This window comes from Rhinatrema bivittatum, chromosome 14 (assembly GCF_901001135.1).
Source record: "Rhinatrema bivittatum chromosome 14, aRhiBiv1.1, whole genome shotgun sequence".
Lineage (NCBI taxonomy): Eukaryota > Metazoa > Chordata > Amphibia > Gymnophiona > Rhinatrematidae > Rhinatrema > Rhinatrema bivittatum.
Window position 1 is genome coordinate 216,265 of NC_042628.1, and position 25,128 is coordinate 241,392.

The window sequence follows — 25,128 nt, forward strand, 5'->3', positions numbered from 1 at the left end:
AAGCTTTCCCTGACACTTACCCTTGGCCTTGGTTTAACATCAGTCTGGTCCTGTCCACAATGTACTCTCACTTAACTTTGGCCTTGGTTTAATAACAGTCCTATTCAGCTCCCCATGTACACTCACCCAGTGTAGTTGCGCATACTATAATCCAATGTACGTAACCTTTATACTCGTATACGACACCCTCTTTTTTTTTTTTTGATTGTATAAACTCTCCCATCTAATTCCCTTCCCCGGCCCCCCGGACAGTTTCATATCATAGATTGTTCAGTTTAAGTTCCTTGTAATAGCTCTTGTATTCAATTGTTTTATGTTCCAGCTGTAACAGTTCTTGTATTCACTTGTTTTATGTACTGCCTTTGAGCGAAGTTGTAGTTTCTTGTAAACCGGGGTGATCTGTATCCCATACAGGAACTTCGGTATATAAAAGTTAAAAATAAAATAAAGAATAAATATTTGCAAATAAACATAGATTATTGCTAGGTAAAAAGCATTAATGTTAGGATTCACAGCGCACAAGGCGCAGTACCCACCCCAGATAGCTGCTGATGCAAGCGAGCCTATCTTCACAACTGATACGCCTTTGCCATGCTGCCCCTGCCACGAAGCCTCCCTAGGCACGCATGTGCGTTGTGCGGCACCCTCTGAAAGGCTCTGCTACCGGCGCCCTCTGATTGCATCATCCAGGCTCCTACTTAAGCCTCAGCACTCTCCTGCCTTGCAATGTGGGTTGCTTCTAGTTCCTGCTTCCTGTCATTTCTGTGTTCCTGGTTCCTTGCCTGTCCAGCCTCGCCTTATCTTATTCGTCTTGTCCAGTGTCTTCAGTGTGTCTTCGTCCACCCTTAGTCTGACTCGGTGGTGTACCTAAGGTATGAGGCACCCAGGATGGACACTACCCTCTGGCACCCCATTTCCCCTTCACAGCAATCCCTGGTTCACTCCCTCTGTCGCTTCTGGATCCCCTCACTCAAAACTAGTAAAATCATATTAATAAGAACATTTCCAGCAGGCTGATGAATAAAATAATATCCAATAATTAAGAGCTCATACAAAATTTAACAATTTTTCCAAACAGCAATAAAATATTTCAAATGGCAGATACATCAAAAACCCAATAATTAATATTAATAAGGATGGAAACATTCCCCATTCTCCATACTTTAAATCTTTTAGTTTCCAGTCACCCTGAGCTTGTTCTTGGATTAGTGGGGCAGCACAAAATTTCTTCACACACACAAAACAAACCCAGACAAACTCCCATTCACACTCACGCACAAGCACAACCCAAGGGGAGAGAGGAGGGATGCTTGTGAGAGTATATATTGCAAACCTCCAATACCAAAGCAGCACTGACTGCAAGCACTGAATCCTACTGTTGAAAAGGCAACAGTGCAAATATTACACAGGACCTTAAAACACCAAACACACATCTCCTATTAGGAAAACAGAGCAAGTCAGGATACTATAGATCCCTACACAGAAACTTCAGAATAGCAGAATACCTCACTTCCTGTCACACATGAGAACACACACAGAATCTCGCTAGATACGCAAATAAAGAGATTACAAAGTATAAATAAAAATATGCAGACAATTGAACTGAAGACTGCTGCAAGCCAGACTCTGCATGCAGTGCAATAATGGAAAAACAGAATATCCATTCTCATAAAACAAAACAATAAATCGTGCTCTCTCTCCCTCATACACATATACACTCAATCATACATGCTGTCTCATACACACACACACACACATGCTCGCTCTTTCATACTCATGCACTCTTGCTCTTTTAAACATATTCTCACACATACAACTCACATGCTCTGTTTTCATACATGGTCATGCTGTCTCGCACTTTCTTTCACATGCTCTATTACTCATAAACACTCTCTGAATCACATCAGGTCTCTTCCTCTCTTCTTTGACTGTTGACAGAAGTCCTGAGGGTAGGGGTGTGCATCGTTTTTGACATAATTGGCAATCCGCAAGGTATATGTCCCTAGTCGTATTCCGTGGGGAAGCGAAATGTATCGCGACTCCCCACAAATATAACATATCATCCGTTCCCTACGTTTGGCGCCGCGCGCTTTTCTTCGCCGCCATTTGCAATCGGAGAATGCCATTTGGGTGTATCCATAGCCAAAAACCAGCCCTTTCCTGTGAGTCATCAGTGACCTCACAGCCCTGTCAGAGTGGGTCGGACAGGTTGGCACAGATACCAGAATGCAACGTATCAGCGATAAGATTTTTTGAAATGCACTGAATGCAGACAATTGTGCTGTCATTCAGTGCTCGGTGACGCTTTTTCCTGATGACCCAGCACTATATATACTCGTGAGGGCTAAAGAAGTTCTGTATTTGACCTTTATTAGGCGCTTGAGATTTTACTTGTGCCTGCTGTTGAGCGCACCCCTTCCAAGCAGTCCTGGGTGCCAACTGCCGCTTTTGCTTAGTGCCGGGGGGTGAACTTCATCGCGCACTGCAAGATGGCGGGCACGAGAGCCCAGACCCGGAATCTTTTTTCCCATCTCAACGTGGCCAGTTCGCCGTAACTAACCTCTGTCACAAGCGATTTTACACCCCCACGTTGAGCTTGCTCTGCCGCTGTAAAGCATCGCCGTTTTTTAGCTGAAAATGTAAGTAACAGTGACTGCACTAACTGCTAGCAATGAGGAGCTTCAGCATTAAGCAGCCATCTTCCTGGCGCGGCGAACAGCACCCCCCTATCCCATGACTTTTAGTTTTTCTAGAAGCCTCTCATGAGGGACTTTGTCAAACGCCTTCTGAAAATCCAAATACAACCACATCTACCGGTTCCCATTTATCCAATGTTTATTAACCCCTTCAAAAAAATGAAGCAGATTGTGAGGGCAAGACTTGCCTTGGATAAATCCATCGTTGGCTGTGTCCTATCAAACCATGTCTGTCTAAATGTTTGGGATTTTATTTTTTATAAAGGTTTCCACAATTTTCCCAGTACTGAGGTCAGGTTCAGTGGTTTATAGTTTCGTGGATTACTCCCGGAGCCCTTTTTAATATCAGGGTTACATTGGCCATGTTCCAGTCTTCAGGAACAACGGATGGTTTAATGATAGATGGTTTTGCCCCAAAGCTGAATTAGGGTGTTAAGATTCAGCAAGCTAGCACACCTTAAAGAAACTTCTTGCCGTTCCATTTTTTTAAACAAATTAGGCTTTGTGAATTTGGAGAATATTGTTTAGTGTAGTAGGATCAAACCTGTGGGATGCTCTTCCAAGTGAGATTCAGGCAGAATCATGTCCTGTGAAATTTAGAAGCTATTGTGGAAGAAGGACATGGATTATTTTGGCTGTCAGGCACTGTGTGAAGCACATGCTCACTCCTCCAGCCACCGACAGGCAGTCAACATCCATCTCAGGACATTTATGTATGGATCCTCAATTTGTAGGGACCATTCAGTTTCCAAATCTGAACAGAAGGGTCACCGATGCTGTGATAGGAAAGGTGGCTTGGCCCTTATGCGTCTTTGTACAGGGCACGCAGCCAACAAGCTTCTTCACTCAGATTAGGGAAGAGTTTTGCCCCTTTATGATGCTTCTTGTTAAAGAGCTCAAGCTGCCATGACTACATGGGCATATGAAGATAGAGTTTCCATGCAGGATAAAATAAAAATTATTCAAACTGGACATCTGCTGCAGACCTTGCTTCGCTTTACTGCCTTCTTTTTTAGATGAAAAGTTTTCTTTCAGAATTCTAGTATGATTCTGGCACATAATTCCTCAGATAAATTAATTAGTGAAATTTCTAAATGAATGCCAGAGCACAAAAAAACATTTCCACTGATTTTCAAGTGCATGTTTCTTCTTCTGTGAGATTAAAACTGGTGTGCCAGGGCCCCCACATGCTGTCTCAAGAATGTGTTGGAGTTTCATAGGCTCAACAATTTCTACCTCGTACTGCTGTGCGACGTCTTCTAACGACATAAACAGGAAGACCAGGATTAGGTCTCACTTCCACTATGCGCTGTCTGATAATTACAATACTTGCAAGATAGTGTGAGTGCCATATTAAGTGTAAGATGCAGATTTATCTCTTTTGGGATCCAGATCAACTCTACACATGTATCCTAATGAATTCTATTGGCTCTCTGGACTGAATTTATAGACACTGTGATTAATCATTTTTCTGATCTTTTTTCTCCTTTTGGCTGTGTATTGTATGCTCATTTGTCTCACTATGTTCTATTCCCTTTTCTCTTATACAGTCCAATTTTTCAGTAGTCTGCGTTTAGTCACCAAATATCGCAGAGATTTCTGCTGGATCTTACAAAGCTGTGTAGCAGGAGCCATTCAGGTCATAAAATACTGCCCCAAAAGTTATGTCTAGTTTCTGTATGAACATATATTTGAAAGGAAGGAAAAAGCATACTTTTCTACCCAGTTTGTAAAATTAAAAACAGAAGGATAACTTTTAAACAACTACATACGGTGGCATATATCTGCACGAATGATTTGTGCAGGGAATCCAAGATTTTAATACATAAATAAATATGTGCATGTTTATAACTTCATGTAGTTTTACCATAGTTTTATAACCTGAGCATATCATACATAGTATTATAAAATATGCATGTTTCCCCCGCAGCATACACGCAAGTACTTGCAATGCATTGAAACCACATATATCCATGCACTGAGCAAGCTTACTCTTCCTAACTATTATAAAAGAAAAAGCACATATATTTTATGCCCAAAACTAAAATAGGACGTACTCACCTAAGTCCCAATATATGTGCGTGTCAGCCAATTTTAAAACCTGCGCATGCAAATGAAATTAACCAGTTTACTAATTACTCCACAAATTCTCCAGGACATCAATATCTTCCTAGTCTTCAGCCTAATCTCCCACTGAATCAGAGCTATACGTTAATATCGCACTCACCAGATAATTATTACATGGCTAGGCTGGCCAATGTACACATGCAACTGTCTTTTTTTAAAAGAGCAACTTACATATGTGTCGGCTCCACCCAGGAATGCCCCAAACCATCCCCTGTTTATGCATGTACATGGCACATGAAAATGAAAACATGCGTGTATTTTTTACTTTTATAACATATAGCTTATGCAAATAAAGGCTACTTACATGAACATATGCAAATGTTTATAAAGTTTAGAGAATTCATGCCATATATTTTCTGCATGCAATAATTGTGTATGTGATAACCTGGAGTTATTCACAAAGGCAGGTACTTCACTTTTTATTTATTTATTTATTTATTTATTTATTTGACAGTTTTCTATACGGTTTACATTATAACAGCAGGTGGAAAATACAATGAAGAGGGGAGGGGAGTGGACAGAGAGCAAAACAAGAGATTAGGAGGGCTCTAACAGGGAGCCCGAGGAGGGTGGTTAGGGATGGAGACTTTTCACACAGGGGAGAGGGAGGGGGGTATTTACAAGGTTGCAGGGGTGAGGGGTGTTTGTGAATAGGTTCACCTTCTGAAAATACCAGCAGTTCGGCCGTCTTCCTCCTGACCTCCTATGCAAACACTGCAGGTGTAAAAGTGAGGGTGCAAGTTCAGTAATATTTGCACCTTGTATATGTGTTTCTGAGCTCCACCCCAGAACCCCCCTCTATTCCTCCCTTTTTTCCCCCCTGTTTACGTGGGACACTGCAAGTATGAGCTGCTTAAACACGTATGTGCCGATTTTATATGCAAAAATCTTTTGAAAAGTTACCCCTTCCCCCAGGTCCCATTCCAACCATATGGAGGTAAGATTTTGTACTTTCTCCTTCATCTTTAATATCATCTCTGAAGGAGCTGCTTTGAAATATGCTTCTTTTCATTTGATAATTAAAATATGCATAAACATAAAAGAAGGCAGTAGTCTTTCTGTGTTTAATTTCATGTACAAAGTGTGATGCACTAAGTAAGAGAACCCAATTATAGCTACATAATACAAAGTTCCACATTAAAAGGTACGTGTGCGGCGTACATTTGTGCGCACAACCCGGCATGCACAAATGTACGCCCAATTTTATAACATGCACGCGCAGCGCGCGCGTGTTATAAAATCCAGGGTCGGCACGCACAAGTCCATTCACCATTATTAAGGGAATTTCACTGCTTATTGGGATCCTGCCAGGTATTGTGACTTGGATTGGGCACATCTTGGAAACAGGATACTGAGCTTGATGGACCCTTGGGCTGACTCAGTAGGGTGAGTCTTATGTTCTTATGCAAAAGATCAAGAAGATGTATTAGAGAGTTGCTCTCTGTATCTCCTGGGTCTCCTATAAAACCTTAGAGCATATTTTCCTAATCTTATCCCATTCCTGTCTCACTTTCACCAGAATTTTCGACAATTTTTTGTGCTGGAATCTGTTTTTATAGAACCAGTTCTAATGAAGTATGGCCCCTGCTTATAAATGCTGATCTATGCTGCTTTCCTGCAGTCCTTCAAAGGTCACCAGGGAAAAGTGGAGATGAGCAACCAATATGGAATAATTTTCATATGCTTCAAGATATAATAAAATTTTCCTTGCTTCAACACTGGCAATACAGAGAGTGTGATGGGCAGAAAAGGGAATTTTATAAGAGATTAAAAAGGGATCTAGCTCTGTAACGTGAACTTCTACCCTCTGACAAGCTGAAATTACAGCATAGCCATTAATATGAGGGAAACGGTTTTTGTACTATGATTAATTAACTAGAGCTTTTTTAGGATAAGTGACTTAGAAATATAATGAAATATATAAATCTAAGATTGGACATGGGGGGGGTATTACTCACATAAAACATGGGTTTATACACATAAATGGCTTATTGTAAAATGCTCGGGGTTTTGTGCGCATAAAGAGAGGTGTTCTAGGGGGCAGAGATGGGCCTGGAGTTGGGATTTACACGTACATTCTTATTTTCAAAAGCATGCATGCACGACTGGAAGGTCTCTCTCAGGCTCTCCGCTGCCTGCGTGTGTCCCTGGAGCTACCCCCGTGTGAGGCTGACGTCATTGTGGGCCTGCAGCACGCCTAAGCCGCGTGCCCCTTTGGCCCAATTTGGATTCTGGTGTAGAGGGGTTTTTAACATCTGAATTCCTGCTCTGGACATCTTCTCTAATTTTCCTCATTTTGCTTAATTGGTGAGATTGAGTGCAAGTTCTCCAGCCCAAGATTACTCGGGTGCTGTCCTTGCAGCAGGCATTGAAGGAGCAATAGATGGCTTGCTTGGGGTTGAAAACATCTCTGAGCCCCAAGGATTGCAAATCCCCCACCTGCTCTAGGCTTATAGGTGATTTTGGAATCTGGCCTACGACTTGAAGGATTTACTCAAGGTACTGGGGAGCCACTGGGGGGCTCAGTCTGTGCTGCAGTGCCTTGAAGAGGGCTGGCAGGCTTTTGTTTTATTGGAAAGAACTGTCAGCAAAAGATTATTTTTATTTATCCATGAACACTATTAAAGAGGAAGTTTGTATCCAACAAACTCTTTCATCTGGCCATGAAGAAAAATTAAAAAACGTTGGAAGTTAAAGATCTGTCTTTCCAAAACTTTAAATCAGTTATTATTCTGGATTGTACCAATATGCAAAGATGCACTGGGGCAGATTTTAAAACCTGCGCGGAGGCTCAGGCCACGCCCCCTCCACGCCCAGGACCGTCCTCTTCCCGCCCCTTTTTGCAAGCCCCGGGACATACGGGCGTCCTGGGGCTTGCGTGCGCGCCGCCAAGCCTATGCAAATAGGCTCAGCGTGCGCAGGTGCAGCTTGGGGCAGCTTTTCGGGGGTTACGCCCTATGTTAAGCGTGTAACCCTTTGAAAAATCTGCCCTCAGAGTTCTTAGAAAATAGATCTCAATGTTGAAATTTGCACTTTTCGACTTTCCCCACGTACTTCTCTTATTGGTCCACAACAATTAGTAAGGAAGGTATGTGAAGGAAATTCTAGGTCTTGCTGATGATGTTTCCTTAGTATCCTTGAAGCTTCTTAAGTATCAAATGTTGCAGTCACTACTTCTGACCAGACACTTTCTTTCAATCCAATGACTTAGTCAACAACCCTGCTACTCTCCTGATTTCTCGCTTCACTGAGAGTGATAAGGCATTGATTATGACATTATTTTTTCTCAAATAAGGACGCTCTCTTTATGGGACAAAAACTTGGGTATTTCCTGATGTTTTTATTAATTTTTATTTATTTATTTGTAAGTTTTTATATCCCCCATCCTTAAAGACCTACACTGGCTCCCTATCCCCTCACGCATCCTCTACAAGACTCTTACCACTATTCACAAATCCATTTACAAACACAACTCCAGCTGGCTGGACGAGCTCCTCCGATTCATACCATCCTCCAGCCCTACCAGAGCAACTCTTAAAGGCACTCTTCACATCCCATCCCTCAAGAACCGCTCACCTTACCTCTACAAAGGATCGTACCCTCTCAATTGCTGGCCCCACCTGCTGGAACGCACTACCCACGAACCTCCGCCTTGAGCCTTGCAGCATTAAATTCAAGAAAAAGCTAAAGACCTGGCTTTTCAAACAGGCTTTCCCAGACTAGGTCCATGCTCATTAATTCATTACTACAAACTTATGCCTCTAAGTTATTCATTTTTTACGTTATTACGTTAACATGTTTATCTCTCCAGTTTTCCTCCTGCTCCCCTATTTAGTTTCCTGTAGTTGTTGTACTATGTTGTCCCCTCCCCCTCTTCCCTCTTCCCTGTTCTTTGTACTTTCCATCTACTGTTTGATGATGTACCCACTAATGTCAGTATAAAAAAGCCTCTAAATAAATAAAATAAAATAAAAATATTGATACAAAAAGAATTGTACAAACCAAAAAATAAGATACATACCTCATAATTAAAAATGAGCAAGGAAGCAGAGCTGCAGAAATGGAATCTGTGAACAGGTGCCAGGTCAGCTGAGGAAAAGATAGAAACTTTGCTAGGTTTCTTTTCTTTCTACTGGTACCAAGGAGCTGGAAAATGTCAGCAAAGCTGCCACCACAATTACAATTTCTGCCTCTGACCAGCTGGATATCCTGGTCCATAGCGAGGAACTATTTCACTGTGAAAGAAACAGGTGGCAGAACTGAGAGTGTTTCCGTTTTCTGGGACCATGGGATGGCAGAGAAGAGGAAAACTGTCTTACAAAACAGACTGGCAAACTTACTGAAGAGGGCTTTAAAGTGGGATCATCAGATAAAGGTGGAAAAAAGCCTTCAGGAAAGTAAAAGATTAAACATAGAGCAGAAGGATTGCACGGCCCTATCTAATCTGTTCAGCTGTACAATCCCTACCAGAGATACTCTGTGCTGATCCCATGCTTTCTTGAATTCAGATTCCACAGGAAGGCTTCTAACCTCTCTGAAAGATAATTCCTAAGTCTACCTGCTTTCACCCTCATCCCTTCACCCCTTCTTCTAGGGCCTCCTTTCCTTTCAAAGAGACCCTCCTCTTGTATGTGGTGACTTTGGAGGTATTCAAATGTCTCTGTCATATCTCCCGTATCCCACCTTTCCTGAAAGGTATACATGTTTCAGATCTTTAAGTCTGTCCCTAAATGCTTTAGAATGACTTGATCCAGTTTACATCTTTTTGAAGGTGCAATCTCCAGAATTGTACTCACTATTCCAAGTGAGGACTCACCAGGGACCTATACAGGGGCATTATCACCTCCCTATTCTGCTGACCATTCCTCTCCCTATGCAGCCAAGCATCTTACTGCTTTTGCCGTTGCCTTATCAGCTATGATCACATCCAGATCCCGATCTTCTTTTGTGTTTAGAAGAATTTCATCATCTATACTATACCGCTTCCTTGGATTTTTGCAGCCAAGATATAAGACCCTGCATTTTTAATATTAAATCTTAATTGCCAGACTCTAGACCAGGGGTGAGCAATTCCGGTCCTCGAGGGCTGCAAACCAGTCGGGTTTTCAGGATATCCTTAATGAATATGCATGAGAGAGACCTGCATACACACTGCCCTCAGTTGTATGCAAATCTATTTCATGCATATTCATTAGGGGTATCCTGAAAACCCAACTGGTTTGCAGCCCTCGAGGACCGGACTTGCCCACCCCTACTCTAGACCATTCCTCAAGTTTGCTAGACCCCTCCTCTTGTTTTCTACACCTTCCTGGCTGTCTACCCTGTTGAAGATTTTGGTGTCACCCTGCAATATCACTCACGAAAATATTGAAAATAACCTTTCCAAGAACCAATCCCTATGGCATATCCTAACACCCTCTGCTCAGAGTGAACTCCATTTCCATTACCCTTTATTGCCTCCCATTTAACCAGTTTCTAACCCATTCAGTCACTTTAGGACCCAAATTAAGGACTGAGTACGAAAGGTTTGTCTCTTTGCAGATAATGCTATATTGTACATCAGAGTGGAGTAAACAAAATGAAGAATGATCTAAGAAAGTTCAAAGAGTAGTCAAGTGCTCGGAAGCTAAGATTCATTGCCAAAGTGTATAAAGTTATATTTGGGATACAAAAATCCAAAAAAGCAATGTGATGAAGGATGAATACAGAATTGCTCAAATGGTAAAGAGATCTCAGGGTGATCATATTTATTTATTTATTTTATTTCCAGTCTTTTATATACCAAAGTATAGCAGATTGCCTTCCCTCCAGTTTACATGAGAACAACTTAATACAATTTAATCACATTAGAACAACTTATTATTAAAGGAAGAGTGTTAGAGTCAGAGTTTCAACAGAACAACAAATTATATATTGGAACGAATACATTTTTTTTAAACATAAGAATTAGCTATTTTTAAAGGGAGGAAGATCATAAGGAGAGGTCGTTGGGTGAGGTGTAAGTGTAGTCTTTGAGTATCGGGGTGATTGTTCTGAGGAAGGAACAAGATGGGTGGATGACTGGGGTTGAAGGTGATTGATTATGGGGGAGAACATTCGAGGAGATTATATTGTGACGTGCACGGTAGTGGGATGAGATAGGAAGTTGCGTGAAGCTTAACCAACGCCATCTTTGAAAGTTTGGTTGAAATACCATGTTTTGAGTCACTAAGTGAACTTAGGTAGTGTGGTAGGGAGTTCCATATTTTGGGTCCTGCGATGGAGAAGGCTCTGTTCCTAGTGTTGGTCAGTTTTGCTAAGTTAAGAGGTGGTATGTCAATAGTCAGTTTGCAGGCTGTTCTGGTTGTACGTTGCGCTTTGTGTATCTGTATCATGTCATTGAGGGCGGAGTTGTCATCTTTGTGTATTGCATTGTGGACAATTGTCAGAGCTTTGAATTCAATTCTTTGTTCGATTGGTAGCCAGTGGAGACTTTTCAGAACAGGGGGTGATATGTTCTGATTTCTTCTTGCTGGTAAGGATTCTGGCTGCAGCGTTTTGTAACAGTTGGAGAGGCTTTAATGTGGATTTTGGGAGGCCGATCAGAAGCGAGTTGCAATAGTCGAGGCTGTTGAAGATAAGTGATTGCAGCACGGTGCAGAAGTCTTGATGGTAGAGAAGAGGTTTTAGATGTTTCAGGATGTGGGAGTTTGTGGAAGCCTTCTTTCGTTTTAGTTGCTATGTTCTTTTTTAAGTTGAGTTCATTGTCAATCCAGATGCCGAGGTCCTTTGTGGTGTTTTTCAGTTGAATGCTGATGTTATCAATTTGTAGGGAGTGTGTGGATGTTGGATCTTAGTTGTTTCTTCCTATGAGGATGCATTCAGTTTTATTCATATTGAGGCATAACTTTAGTTGGTTTAGCTTGTTTCTGATTGAGATTAGGTGGTTGGCTGAGGTGTTCAGTGCCTCTTCGATGGTGGTGGTTACAGGTATGAGTAGCTGAATGTCATCTGCGTACATGTAGTATGTTATGCCAAGACTTGAGATGAAGTGGCAGAGTGGGAGTAGGTAGATATTAAAGAGGGTGGCAGATAGGGCAGATCCTTGTGGTACCCCAGTATCGAGTGGGATGGGATTTGATGATTTGTTGTTAACGCTGACCTTGAAGAATCTATCTTTAGGAAAGAGGTAAACCAACTTAATGTTTTGCCATCAAGACCGATGTAAGCAAGACTTGATATCAGGCTTTCATGGTCTACGGTGTCAAATGCCGCGGAGAGATCAAGTAGAATTAGTAGATGATTTAGTTTGTCGTCGAGGCTCCTGATTAATTTATTTGATAGATTGATTAGCAGAGTTTCAGTACTTCTGTTTTTCCTGAATCCATGTTGTGAGGGATGTAGGATATAGTTGTCCTCTAGATGTTCATTAAGCTGGATCATTGCTGCTTTCTGCTTTATTTGATCCTTAAGGTGGCAAAACAGTGTGCTGGGTTAGGGATCAGAGGCAAAGGGATGCTGTAGTGCAAAGGGAGTGGATTAACTAGCAGAAGAAAGTGAGGTGATATTTCCTCTGTACAAATCATTGATGAGACTAGACCTCAGCTGGAGTATTGTTTCCAATTCTGGAGTCCTTACCTCCAAAAGCATGTAGACAAGCTGGAGCCAGTTTAGAGAAAGGCTACCAAAATGATGCTGAGCCTGTGCTAAAAGCCAAATGAGATGAAACTTAAAGACCTAAATCTGAATACAATAGGAGAGATGAAAAATGATATGATATCAACATTCAAATTACCTCAAAGGAATAAATATTACACAAGTGGCAATCATTTTTCAATGGAAAGGCAACCTCTGCACATGTGCCAGATTTTGGCTTATTAAGACATTTAGTTTGGCACCAAACCACCTTATACTTAGGTGCTGGAAGCACTGTCCCAAGGAGGCAGCACCTGGTTTGACCCTGACCTTCACTTCTACTTCCAGAAACTGGGATACAATAGGCTGGCAGATGCACTCAGCCCAGGCTGCAGGTGCTTTTCTAGATCCTGTAGGCTAGATTGGCTTGATGCTTCATTAAAAAGAAGCCTTTAATTCCACATGTAGCAGGAAGGTGGAAAGAGGCCCCCCCAGCCTAAAAGAGAGAAAGAATTTGTTAAAAGCACCCCTAATGTGAGACAGAGAATGCTAGGAGTTCCTTAGCCTGAGAATGAGAGAGAAACTGCTACATGTATTTATTTTAATTCTTTTGTCATCTAATTTTCCAAATACTCTAAGTGAGTTGCATATTAACAAAGAGGTCAATATTCCTAGGCATTTAGCCAAATAAAGCTAGTAATTTATTAAAGGAAATAAAAGACCTTATTTCACCGTTTCTAACAAATTAGTTAATTCATCACTTACATGTGGTATATTTCCATCCTCATTAAAATAAACATCTGTCCTCCTATCCCAAAAAAGAAAAATCAAGACTGATCTGACTTATCCAACTTCTGCCCGATAGCTTCCTTACCCTCACTAGCAAAAATAATCGAATCCCCCGTTCTGGATCAACTGACTGAATACATCGATGACAATAACTTGTTTCACCCCAATCAACATGGATTTAAAAAAGGACATAGCATGGAATCTCTTTTCCTCTCCTCTCCTCTTTTGACTCTATTCTTCGCGGCTTTGATTCTAATATCGACTATATCATTGTATTTCTTGATATATCTGCGGCTTTTGATACTCTGAATCACAATATCCTCCTATCTACACTTTTAACATTGATATTTCTGGAACAGTTCTTCAATGGTTCAAAATCCTTTCTCATTAACCGTCCTCAAAAAATCATCCTTGGCGAATTTTCCTCTTTGTGGTATCACACTAACTTGCGTGTTCCTCATGGCTCTGCTTTATCTGCTATTCTGTTCAACATATATCTTCTTCCTCTGTGTCACCTTTTAATGAGCCTAGATGTCAATTTCAAAATATATGCTGATGACTTTCAGTTCATTGTTCCTTTTTCTACCTCCTGGCAAAGTAATTGATTCACTTATACTTAAAAACCATAAAAACCTGACTATCCCACAATTGTCTTAAACGCCTCAAAAACAGAGCTTGTATTGTTATCTATAATTCCTCAAACCTCCCATAACTTACTTCTCCACCTTACTTTCGAAAACCACATGATACCGATAACAATTGTGCATGTACCTTGGAAATATGATCGATTCCAAATTATCCATGAACTTAAATATTCCAATATTGTAAAGAAATCATTCTATAAAATATAACTACTAAAAAATTGAAACCTCTACTATATTTCTCTGACTTTCAAGTAGTCTTGCAATCTCTCATCTTGATGTCACTGGATTACTGCAATTCTTTATATCTCGGTCTTCCTAACTCCTCCATCTGACCTCTTCAACTAGTTCAAAACTCTGCAGCACGTTTACTCACCAAAATCTCACACAAAGCTCACATTGCCCCAATTTTGCAATCTCTTCATTGGTTACCCATTCAATACCATATTCAATATAAGGTTCTGAGCATAATATACAATCTTATTATAACCCTTCATCCATCTGGCTATGTTCATTTCTTAGAATCTATCAACCACCACGTCAACTTCCTTTAGCCAACAGATGTCTTCTTGAAATCCTTACAGTTAAAGCAGCAAGACTAGACAGCTCTCGTAATCGAGTTTTTCAGTCTCAGGGCCCCATATTATGCAATTCACTTCCGCAAAACATCCACCTTATTCCCTCCATTAACACATTTAATAAAGTGCTCAAAACCCACTTATGTACCTTAGCATTTAGTAAGATAAATCTCTGATCTTTTATCAGTTTTACTCTTCCATGTCTCTTAAATTTGTTTTATTCTTTTCTCTTTTCTTAGGTCTGCTTCAAACTACAATAAAGGCCTTACAATGCTATACAGAATTCTATCTGATTTCAGGATGTTCTTTATGTGGCTCATATTTCTCCAGTGCTAGCAAACCTGTACTGGTTGCAAGTTTATTGATGTCAGGTTTAAAATTCTGTCTTTAGTTTTTAAATCTCTTCCCCTTGCATATCATTGCCAAATTATCATTAAATGCACCACATAAAGTTAAAAGACTTGATTTACTCATCTCTACTCCCGTAGCAACCTAAATTAAATAAGAACTCAACAATATTAGGATGAAAATAGCAGTCCAGCAGCAAGATGGGGATTTTCCAGTCTTTTGCACTGAGTGTCACATGTATGAGTATCTACCAGTTGGTGAGAGGTTGCATGCCTGCACCTGGCTTTCAGAGAACGAGTCCCATCTCTTGAGGCTAGTCAGAAGGAGAGATATATAGAGGAGACCTTCAAAGGACATATTAGCCAAGTCCCAATTTTGGTCTGGCTTGGAGATATAAATTCACCTGATTGGAGAGCATCACCTTGGTATAGTAGGAAGTGATCCTGTAGCAAGGTCATACATTATCCTCTTGCATTGAGGATGAGTCTCTGAATCCAGTCCCATCTGTTGTGGGCTATCAAAATAAACACCTAATACAAGCAGTTTAAAGAAAGTTCTTTATTGGAATATACCAGGAGAGTGCAAGATTACCAGCAAGGCAATTCAAAGCAGTCTCAGAGAGTATTGTTGACACAATAGATTAAATAGATTACCACCTCCAATTTACTTATTAATGAGCCAGTTTGTTGGCATAATATTTTCTTAATTGGTTGACATTATAATTTTATCTCATATATGTTAATGGGACTGGGGTTCTTGTAAGCCTTGTGATTTCTTGTAAACTGAGCCCAGAAGGCAGGAACAAAACTCAAGACTGAACTTTAGCATACTGTTTGGCTTTTAGCATACATTCTAATATTTAGCATATTTGAGCATGTCAGCAACTTTAAATCGTTTTACAATTCTGATCAATGCAATTTCACAGTGCAGTAATGATAACTTCATAGGGAAACCTTTTCAAACTTCCATAGAAAAGCATGCATACAATGTGGCAAAGGCCTGACTGAAAAGCCAGGACCTGAGGACAGAGATCAATCGTTTGTACTTATATTGCAATATTTGTGACCTTTCAAATAGCAAATATATGGCAACTTTTGTCTGGCCATAGTGGTTTGTGCTCCTGGCCAAAGAAGTTCATATACATTACATTAACGGACCAGCTTGCACCATATTCAGTAGATTATCAGCATTAATTATGTGTGCAATCTTGGGACTCTATGCAAACCATACAGAGCATAAACGTGGTTTCACAGCTAACTAGCATTAACCTATGTAGCTTGCCTTGTTGTCATGAGCTTTCTCTTGTAGCCATGGGGAAATGAGGTAGCAATAGCGTCTTGTTGTGGCTCTTCTGTTTGTCCTGGCTACATCTGGCATGCCCTGCAGGGGACTCCTTTGTGCTGGCAAAGCCTTCATCTCTGCTGCTGCTTCCTCTCACTTCATTGGGAACTGTTATGCATGCTCTGGGCTCTGCATATGCCAGCAATGCACATGCTACTCACTCAGCTGGAGTGCTGTCATACGTGAGAATAGTGTACACATATGAGGACAACATTGTCGTAAAGATGATGGAATCAAGATGCCTGAACGTATTGTGAGGACCAGCTGTGATTGAGTGTAAGCTGTTTGTAGGTCCCACCCTGTCCATTCTGCTCCCTTATGGTGTCCATTTGGAAGGCTCCTGAACTCGACTGCTGATCTTTTTCTTATTTGCATAGTTTGCTATTCATAGCAATGTGATGTGTGTGTTTTGAAAGGCATCTAAAGACAGACTGTGTTATGTATTGAAATATGTATGTGTGTAAGTTGAAGTGTATTCATTTAAATAAAGGATGGACACATAATTAAATGGAAAAGTGTTAATTAATTTATTTAAAAACATTTTTTTCCAAGTAAAACTTGTACAATGCGGATAACAGCTTATACATTTATAATTTAAAGCAAACAAAAACACAACTAATAAAAATGAATAAAACCAAATAAAAAGATATGAATTACCTAACAATGTGCTTATAATTTCTTTCTAAACTTTAAGTAATTACTTAATAAGTTCCAAAACTGTGGACCCCTAAAAGAAAACAGTTACTTCTAGTCATCTTCAACTCAAAATTTTTAAAATGTGGAACTACAAGAAAATTGTGATCAGTGGAAGCCAACAAAACCAGTTATAATCTTGTCATAAAGAGCCAAAATGTCTGAAGGCTCCACCCAAGCATTTCCAGGTGAGGGAAGCAGCTGTGGCCCTCAGTTTCTGCCCTTCACTCCCCAGAAAGGTGTTTCTGCCCTTATGCCTCACGACTCCTGCAGTCGTGCAAGGGTCTGCAAGGTCAGGCAGACCTTACTGGGGGTGGGTAAGGCACGGCTGCAGCTGGAAGTTGGGCCACTGGGGTGTCAGACCCTGAAAAAGCAGTGTCCTTCTATTCTTTCTATGGTTGCTCTTCATACCCCCCCTCTCTCCTCCTCCTGCTCCTTGGAGCCATCTCATCCACCTCTGGCTCCTTCTCTGCATCCTGCTGCCTCTCTTGCTGCTCCTGGGCCTCTGCTGTTCCTGTAGGAAAGAAACAAAGAGGAACAATGCTGTGAATGCTGTAGATTAAAGGCAGCTTAAATGAGAGAGATGATGAACACTACAGCAGAGGCCCTGTCATTTGTAGGTGCATGCAGTGAAGCTACACAATCACACGTATTTCTCCCACGGAATTCGTAGTATGCCTTGAAAAAACCCTGATGACTGACAAAGCCTCTGTGTCAGGACATGCTTGCCACTAGTGTATGCGCAAGGGCTGTTTCCCATCACCATACAAAATCACAAATACATCTAGGTGGTACATTTGCTCTCTCCTGCTAAATAAATTTAATGACTGAACGTTGTGCAGAGGTAACACTCATTAATAGAAGGTAATGGCCATTATCAATATTGCATGTGTTTTGTGGTGTTAAGTGCAACAAAGACAACTGATGATAAATGCAGAATACAACATTTCAGCACAGCATTGCTAAGGAGCTATTGGATCCACACCTACAGTGCCAAGGAGGGGAAGAAACAGGGAGCAAATATGGCAATGCAACTGAAATCAAAGTGACATGCAAGAGGAACTTTGCTTTATTCTGAATCCACATGGCTTCCTTGTAGGGTGAGGAAGGGCTTATTGGTTTGTTGGTTGGATTTTGATCTGCTTAGCTTTTGAGAGTAGCATTGTACAGAAGTGGACATGTCATCATTCACTGTTGCACTGATTTCTGTATTTCCTTGGACAAAGAGAATTGTTTTCTTATCCAATCCTGATGTTTACAATGCAAGTTTGACAACTTCTTTTAGTACAATACAAGGAATACATTGGTGTGATACTGTCCTTAAGCCATTGTCAGACTCTCTCCAAATATTGTGACTTAATCTAGCTATTGTTTGGGAGATTGAAAGCAAGTGACTCAAACAGATTTCCACTTACCCTCAGAGGGCTGCAGCTTCTATAGCAGCTCTGGCTCCTGCCTCCTTAATACTCTGAAGCAAGCCTTCAGGGCTTCAAGGTCCCGCTCCATACTGCTGTGACTGCTGCAAACACAATTTAGTATTAAGCCTATAAAATCCTTGGATCTGCCTTCCACAAAGTTCAAAGTACCTGTGCCCCACATCATCTGTCATCTTTGTACCACTAATCTCTTTTCACACAGCACAGATAGGCAAATGCCACTCACAGCCCTAAACTTAGCTTAAAAATATTATTATATGCTAGCTATTGTAAATGTTTGACTGGAATTAAGAAGAGTTGTGTATATGTTTTAAAGTATGTCTCTTCTGAATCAGGAATATTTATTTAATCTGCTTAGAAGAATGGTTGTTGAATGAGATGGACTATATAATTGCCCTGGACAGGGGCAGCATGCACATTGCTATCTGCGCTCTGAGGCCAGCAGCACATAGGAAGAGAGGTTCACTAGGAATGTGCAATGCTACACAAGGAATAGTTGCCTCTCACCCTTCACCTGCCCTTCATCCCTCTGCTGACCTTCTGTCAAGACCTGTGCCCAGTGGACATGTATGTGAAGCTGCAGTATCAAATGTCAGTCACCAGAGGCCTTGTGACACCATGCACACAGACAAATGATGCTCAGCTCTTCCCTCATCTCCCGTCATGATGGACACTCACTTAAGGGCCAGAGCATATACAGAACTTTGCAGACTCATTGCCTCATCAATTGTGCTATGCATTTAGGTTAATGCCACAACATCTTCCATTACAGACACTACCTATCCCAGCTGCAGATAAAGTTAGTCCTTTGGAGAGAGAAGGCACTCAGTGAAGCCTGTGGTACTCCATCCTTCAAGCCAAGGATGAACATTTGAACTCCAGAATAAAAAGCATCCTTTCCAGTTAAACTGTCACATGATTTGACTGCAGGCCTGTGCTCTGACCTAGAAGTTGTCCTTTATGGGCCCATGGAGGTGCTTACTTCTTATTTCGAGCGCAGACGGACACTTCAGAGTGTGAGCCCCTGTGCCACGGTGCGACCTGCACAACCCCGGGGCTGGCGCAGTTCACGCTGCTGGCGGATGAATGAATCTGGGCTGACTAGAATAGGAATACTCCTGTCTTGGATCTAGGATCACCTGGACTTCCAACGTGCAATGCTGTTCTCTGGGGTAGCCCTCCTGCCACTCCGAAAGCCCTTTCAGACTTGCCACTTGGGAACGGCTTGAACATCAGGATAGACAAATGTGAAGACTGAAGATGACTGTGGAGATGAGGACTTGACGAAGGCACTGAAGACGTGGACAAGATGAAGCTCTGAAACATCCCTGTGCTGCAGCACACCCTAAACAGCCCATGGGCTGGCTGCGGACCACACTGACGGTGGCACAGACTCTGGACGTTATTTGTTTTATTTATTTATTTTAAAGATTTTTAGCTCACCCTTCCTCGTTCAGGGCGGGTTACAATATAATATTCACAATTTTTTAAAACAGAAGATCAGGGTGTCACATACAATCCTCATTGGATGACAACAAGTAATCAGAGAATATTAAACATGAAATTAATCATTAAAGGCAAGTTTAAATAAAAGGTTTTTAATGCTTTTTAAAAAACCTAGGGTCATTTAGGTTTCTCAATTCGTTTGGGGACGAATTCCAGAAAACTGGACCTGCTATTGAAAGTGCTCTTTCCCTTGTTTCATCCAGACGTGCTATCTTAGGAGAGGTAATGTCCAACAGATTCTGGTTTGCTGAGCGGAGTGATCTCACCGGGGAATTTTATTTTCATGATGACTTTATTCATGGGGATTATACATTATTGATAAGGGAGTGAATAATTGTGGCAAGTTTATATTCAATTTGGAATGTTATTGGTAACCAGTGAAGTTGCTGTAATACAGGGGTGATGTGCTCACCAATTGGTAAACAGTACGGAAATCAGCGGAATCAAGAAATAGTTTAAGGTGATGTAATAACTTCAACTTGTGATATGATGTCTGAATCAACTTTTAATTTGAACACTCATGCTTAGTGATTGATCAGTTTGAATACTGAGATTTCATGTGGCTTTTGTCAGTTGGATGCATTGACCATTAAGAATAATATCAGAGGGACCATTACATAAAGGAAATCTTGCCAGATGTATTATTTCAGTTTTTTTAATATTCAGTGCTAATTTGTTTTGAGTTTACCAGTTTTGAATAATAATAAGATGGTTAGATAGGACTTGTTCAGTTTGTGCCCATGTCAATTTAATTGGAAAGAAAAATTGTATGTCGTCTGCGTACAATCCGTAATGTAAAGCAAGACTTAGTATTTGGCACAAAGGTGTCATATAAATGTTGAATAACATGGCTGATATTGCGGAGCCTTGAGGTCCTCCAGATGTTACTACTTGCCTGGACGAGATATATGATTTGATCTTGACTTGTACAGATCGATTTGATGAAAACAAGGTGAACCAAGCTAATACCTTCCCTGTTAATCCTAACGCACCCAGACGATTTAACAAAATGCTATGGTCTATTGTATCAAATAACTGCAGAGATGTCTAGCAGCACCATAACATAACTTGTACCATGTTCAAAGTCTCTTCTAATTATGTGAAAGCTAGAAAGCAACAGTAGTTCCGTACTATGAAATTTACGAAAACCAAATTGATATTGGTCAAGTACATTATTGGAGTCAATGAAGAGAGTTAGCTGTTTAATGATACACATTTCACGGATTTTGGCTATGTATTAGAGATGTGAATCGGAACCGGAATCTGTTCGGATTCTGGTTCCGATTCACATGTGGGTTTTTTTTCATTGGGCCCGATCGCGGTTTTGTTTATTGGCTGCGCCCGAGCCGATAAACAAAAAACCCACCCTGACCCTTTAAAACTAATCCCTTAGCTTCCTCCACCCTCCCGACCCCCCAAAAAACTTTTTACAGGTACCTGGTGGTCCAGTGGGGGTCCCTGGAGTGATCTCATGCTCCCGGGCCATCGGCTGCCATTAATCAAAATGGCGCCGATGGCCCTTTGCCCTTACCATGTGACAGGGTATCTGTGCCATTGGCCGGACCCTGTCACATGGTAGGAGCACTGGATGGCCAGCGCCATCTTGTGCTCCTACCATGTGACAGGGGCTGACCAATGGCACCGGTAGCCCCTGTGACATAGTAAGAGCAAAGGCTATCGGCGCCATTTTGATTACTGGCAGCCGATGGCCCGAGAGCAGGAGATTGCTCCCGGACCCCCGCTGGACCACCAGGGGCTTTTGGCAAGTCTTGGGGGACCCTCCTGACCCCCACAAGACTTGCCAAAAGTCCAGCGGGGGTCCGGGAGCGACCTCCTGCACTCGGACCGTCGGCTGCCAGTATTCAAAATGGCGCCGATAGCCTTTGCCCTTACTATGTCACAGGGGCTACCGGTGTCATTGGTCAGCCCCTGTCACATGGTAGGAGCACAAGATGGTGCCGGCCATCCTATGCTCCTACCATGTGACAGGGTCCGGCCAATGGCTCATCTGTTGTTTACTATTGGTTGGCAGGTCTGGGTGAACTGGGGGAAGTTCAGGGTGAAAAACTAGGAGGGTCTTGTCCTGGCTAAACTGGTGGAGGTATCAGCAAACTACTGATTTCCTTTATGTGCATGCGTTTTAAATATACTGACTTCCGTGTATAAATCAGGGTTTGATGTGAGCAAGTTATATTTTTATTTGCATGTAAAATATGGGGCAGATTTTAAAAGCCTACATGTGTAAATTCAGGTGGATTTACGTGCATAGTGGTGATTACGGATGCCAGGAGCGGGGCGGGGGTGTGGCCAGAGGCCTCTCTTCGACTGCTGGGCCTGGGGATCACTCTCCGGCACTCGTAACTTCTGAGATAAAGATACGGGAGTATTTTTTTCGGACTAGGGGGCGGGACAGGTAGGGGAAGGTGGGGGGGGGGGGGCTGGAGGGAACGGGGAAAGCCATCAGGGCTCCCCTAGGGCTCGGCGCACGCAAGGTGCACTAGTGTGCACCCCCTTGCGCACACAGGCCCCAGAATTTATAACACGTGCGCGGCTCACGTGCATGTTATAAAATCGGGCACAAATGTAGGCCACGTGCGTAGGTTTTTAAATCTGCCCCTATATGTGCATATGTTTATAAAATAGGTAGGAAAAGTACATGCTTTCAATGCATGTATTCACACATAACCAACATACATGTGTATGTTGGGGAGTAGACATATGCATATTTTTTAATCTGCTCATACTTGCTTGTAATGGAGTGAACTCATTTTCCCCCTTGTTACATGTGTGGGGCCAGGCTAGATACCTGGTCCACCTTAAATCCTGCAGAAGGAGAGAGCTCTATGGGCGGGACCCTGCTGGGGCAGAATAAGAGTGTAAGCCCAGCTGGGATCAGGAGGCCCCTGTGTCTCCAGGAGAGGCAGCCCCTGTAAATCTATGCCGACTGAAACCCCGGGAGTGGGAATATACTGCAAAGGTGGGCAGTCATGCTTGTGTTGAAGTGCTGTTACTTTGAATAGAGTAAAAGTGCATTTGAAAAAGGCTGGAGTCAGTATGGCTTTGTGCCTCCAGCCAAGCAAATGCTGCTTGGTCTAGGTTACAAGATACTGTAGTAGATCTGCTCACAGCCAATCACGCATGTACATGGGGCTGTGTGGAAATTTTTAAAAGTTAGCAACTATGAGGTGAACTTTCAAAACATTATGCATGTGAAAATTAGCATATACATGCATAAGACGCATCTACTTGCTATTTCACATTTTATAAAAGTTGAAAATATGTGTGTATTTTCGCTTTCACATGCATATATGGTGGGAAGGAATTAGGAGGCATGGAAGGCAAGATGTGGGGAAGGAATTTAAGGGGTGAGAAGGAGTGACGAGGAATGGAACGAGAGAGTAAGGAGAAGCGTGTAAGGGGTGAGGAGGAGCGACGAGGAATGGAACGAGAGAGTAAGGAGAAGCATGTAAGGGGTGAGGAGTAGCGACGAGGAATGGAACGAGAGCATAAGGAGAAGCGTGTAAGGGGTGAGGAGGAGCGACGAGGAATGGAACGAGAGAGTAGGAGAAGCGTGTAAGGGGTGAGGAGGAGCGACGAGGAATGGAACGAGAGCGTAAGGAGAAGCGTGTAAGGGGTGAGGAGGAGCGACGAGGAATGGAACGAGAGCGTAAGGAGAAGCGTGTAAGGGGTGAGGAGGAGCGACGAGGAATGGAACGAGAGCGTAAGGAGAAGCGTGTAAGGGGTGAGGAGGAGCGACGAGGAATGGAACGAGAGCGTAAGGAGAAGCGTGTAAGGGGTGAGGAGGAGCGACGAGGAATGGAACGAGAGCGTAAGGAGAAGCGTGTAAGGGGTGAGGAGGAGCGACGAGGAATGGAACGAGAGCGTAAGGAGAAGCGTGTAAGGGGTGAGGAGGAGCGACGAGGAATGGAACGAGAGAGTAAGGAGAAGCGTGTAAGGGGTGAGGAGGAGTGACGAGGAATGGAACGAGAGAGTAAGGAGAAGCGTGTAAGGGGTGAGGAGTAGCGACGAGGAATGGAATGAGAGCGTAAGGAGAAGCGTGTAAGGGGTGAGGAGGAGCGACGAGGAATGGAACGAGAGAGTAAGGAGAAGCGTGTAAGGGGTGAGAAGGAGCGACGACGAATGGAACGAGAGCGTAAGGAGAAGCGTGTAAGGGGTGAGGAGGAGCGACGAGGAATGGAACGAGAGCGTAAGGAGAAGTGTGTAAGGGGTGAGGAGGAGCGACGAGGAATGGAACGAGAGCGTAAGGAGAAGCGAGTAAGGGGTGAGGAGGAGCGACGAGGAATGGAACGAGAGCGTAAGGAGAAGCGTGTAAGGGGTGAGGAGGAGTGATGAGGAAAGGAACGAGAGCGTAAGGAGAAGCGAGTAAGGGGTGAGGAGGAGCGACGAGGAATGGAACGAGAGAGTAAGGAGAAGCATGTAAGGGGTGAGGAGGAGTGATGAGGAAAGGAACGAGAGCGTAAGGAGAAGTGAGTAAGGGGTGAGGAGGAGTGAGATTTAATGGAAAAGAGAGTGAGGGATAGGGAGGAGTGAGGGGGCATGGGACAAGGGACAAGGGTAAAAGTATGAAGAGAATCCCTCCTGCTAACCCTAAAACTACCTGCAGGGACAGTCTCAGCTCAAAGCTCTAAGAGATGCACTTCCTGCTCTTAACTTCTTATATCTGTTTGGGTTTATGAGAATGAAGAATTAGTTACTTTTATTTTTTTTTTTAGGTATATGAAAACTTTGGATAATTCATATTCATTCTCTGTCTGGATGGCAAAATTAGCCGGCTAGTTTTATCCGGCTAACTTTTGGACAGTTCTTCGGGCTGACCAGACTTATCTGGCTAGCTCAACTCCTCCCAGTTATGCCCCTAACATAGCTGGATAAGTGCCCAAAGATAACTTCTGGGTTATCCAAATAAATGCTTTTGAGTGTGGAGCTCAGTGATTCTTAGATGACACCCAACAGAGACTGAAAGGAAGGACCATCCAGAGTGCAGAAATCTGAAATTACCTTCAGCTCACCCTCATCCACCGTCAGTCGTGCATCACTGCTCTGTATCTTAGAAAGAAATTTCATTCTGTAAACTACTTGGAATCAATTATCCCATAAACAGGAAATGCATTTCTGTGCTTCTTACTGATTTCTGACAGATAATCAAAGCGTCCTTTCAGGAGGGAACTTGTCTTGTATAAAGGGAACAATTATTCCAGAGTTTGCATATCATCTTCCATCAAAACCTCTTGGCATTGACAGTGTTGATAAAGAAGCTCTTATTAAGCAGCTATGACCTTCACTCCCTGGTTTTCTCCCAGTTATGCATTATTGCATTCTGCAGGAACTGTCTATTAAA

The 25,128-nt window shown here is 42.3% G+C and overlaps 1 protein-coding gene and 1 long non-coding RNA gene across 2 annotated transcripts in view; both read right to left on the reverse strand.

Moving 5' to 3' along the window:
- LOC115076075 (heparan sulfate glucosamine 3-O-sulfotransferase 4-like) overlaps window positions 1-25,128 on the reverse strand; it is a 206,697-nt gene that overhangs the window by 136,213 nt on the left and 45,356 nt on the right. The gene's annotated exons all lie outside the window — the stretch shown is intronic.
- Window positions 16,708-25,128, reverse strand: part of LOC115076220 — an 18,762-nt gene continuing 10,341 nt past the window's right edge. The window contains exons 2-3 of the long non-coding RNA XR_003852703.1: window positions 18,243-18,346; window positions 16,708-17,341 (exon numbers count right to left, since the gene is read on the reverse strand). This is a non-coding gene — a long non-coding RNA (uncharacterized LOC115076220). The remainder of the gene's footprint in view (window positions 17,342-18,242; window positions 18,347-25,128) is intronic.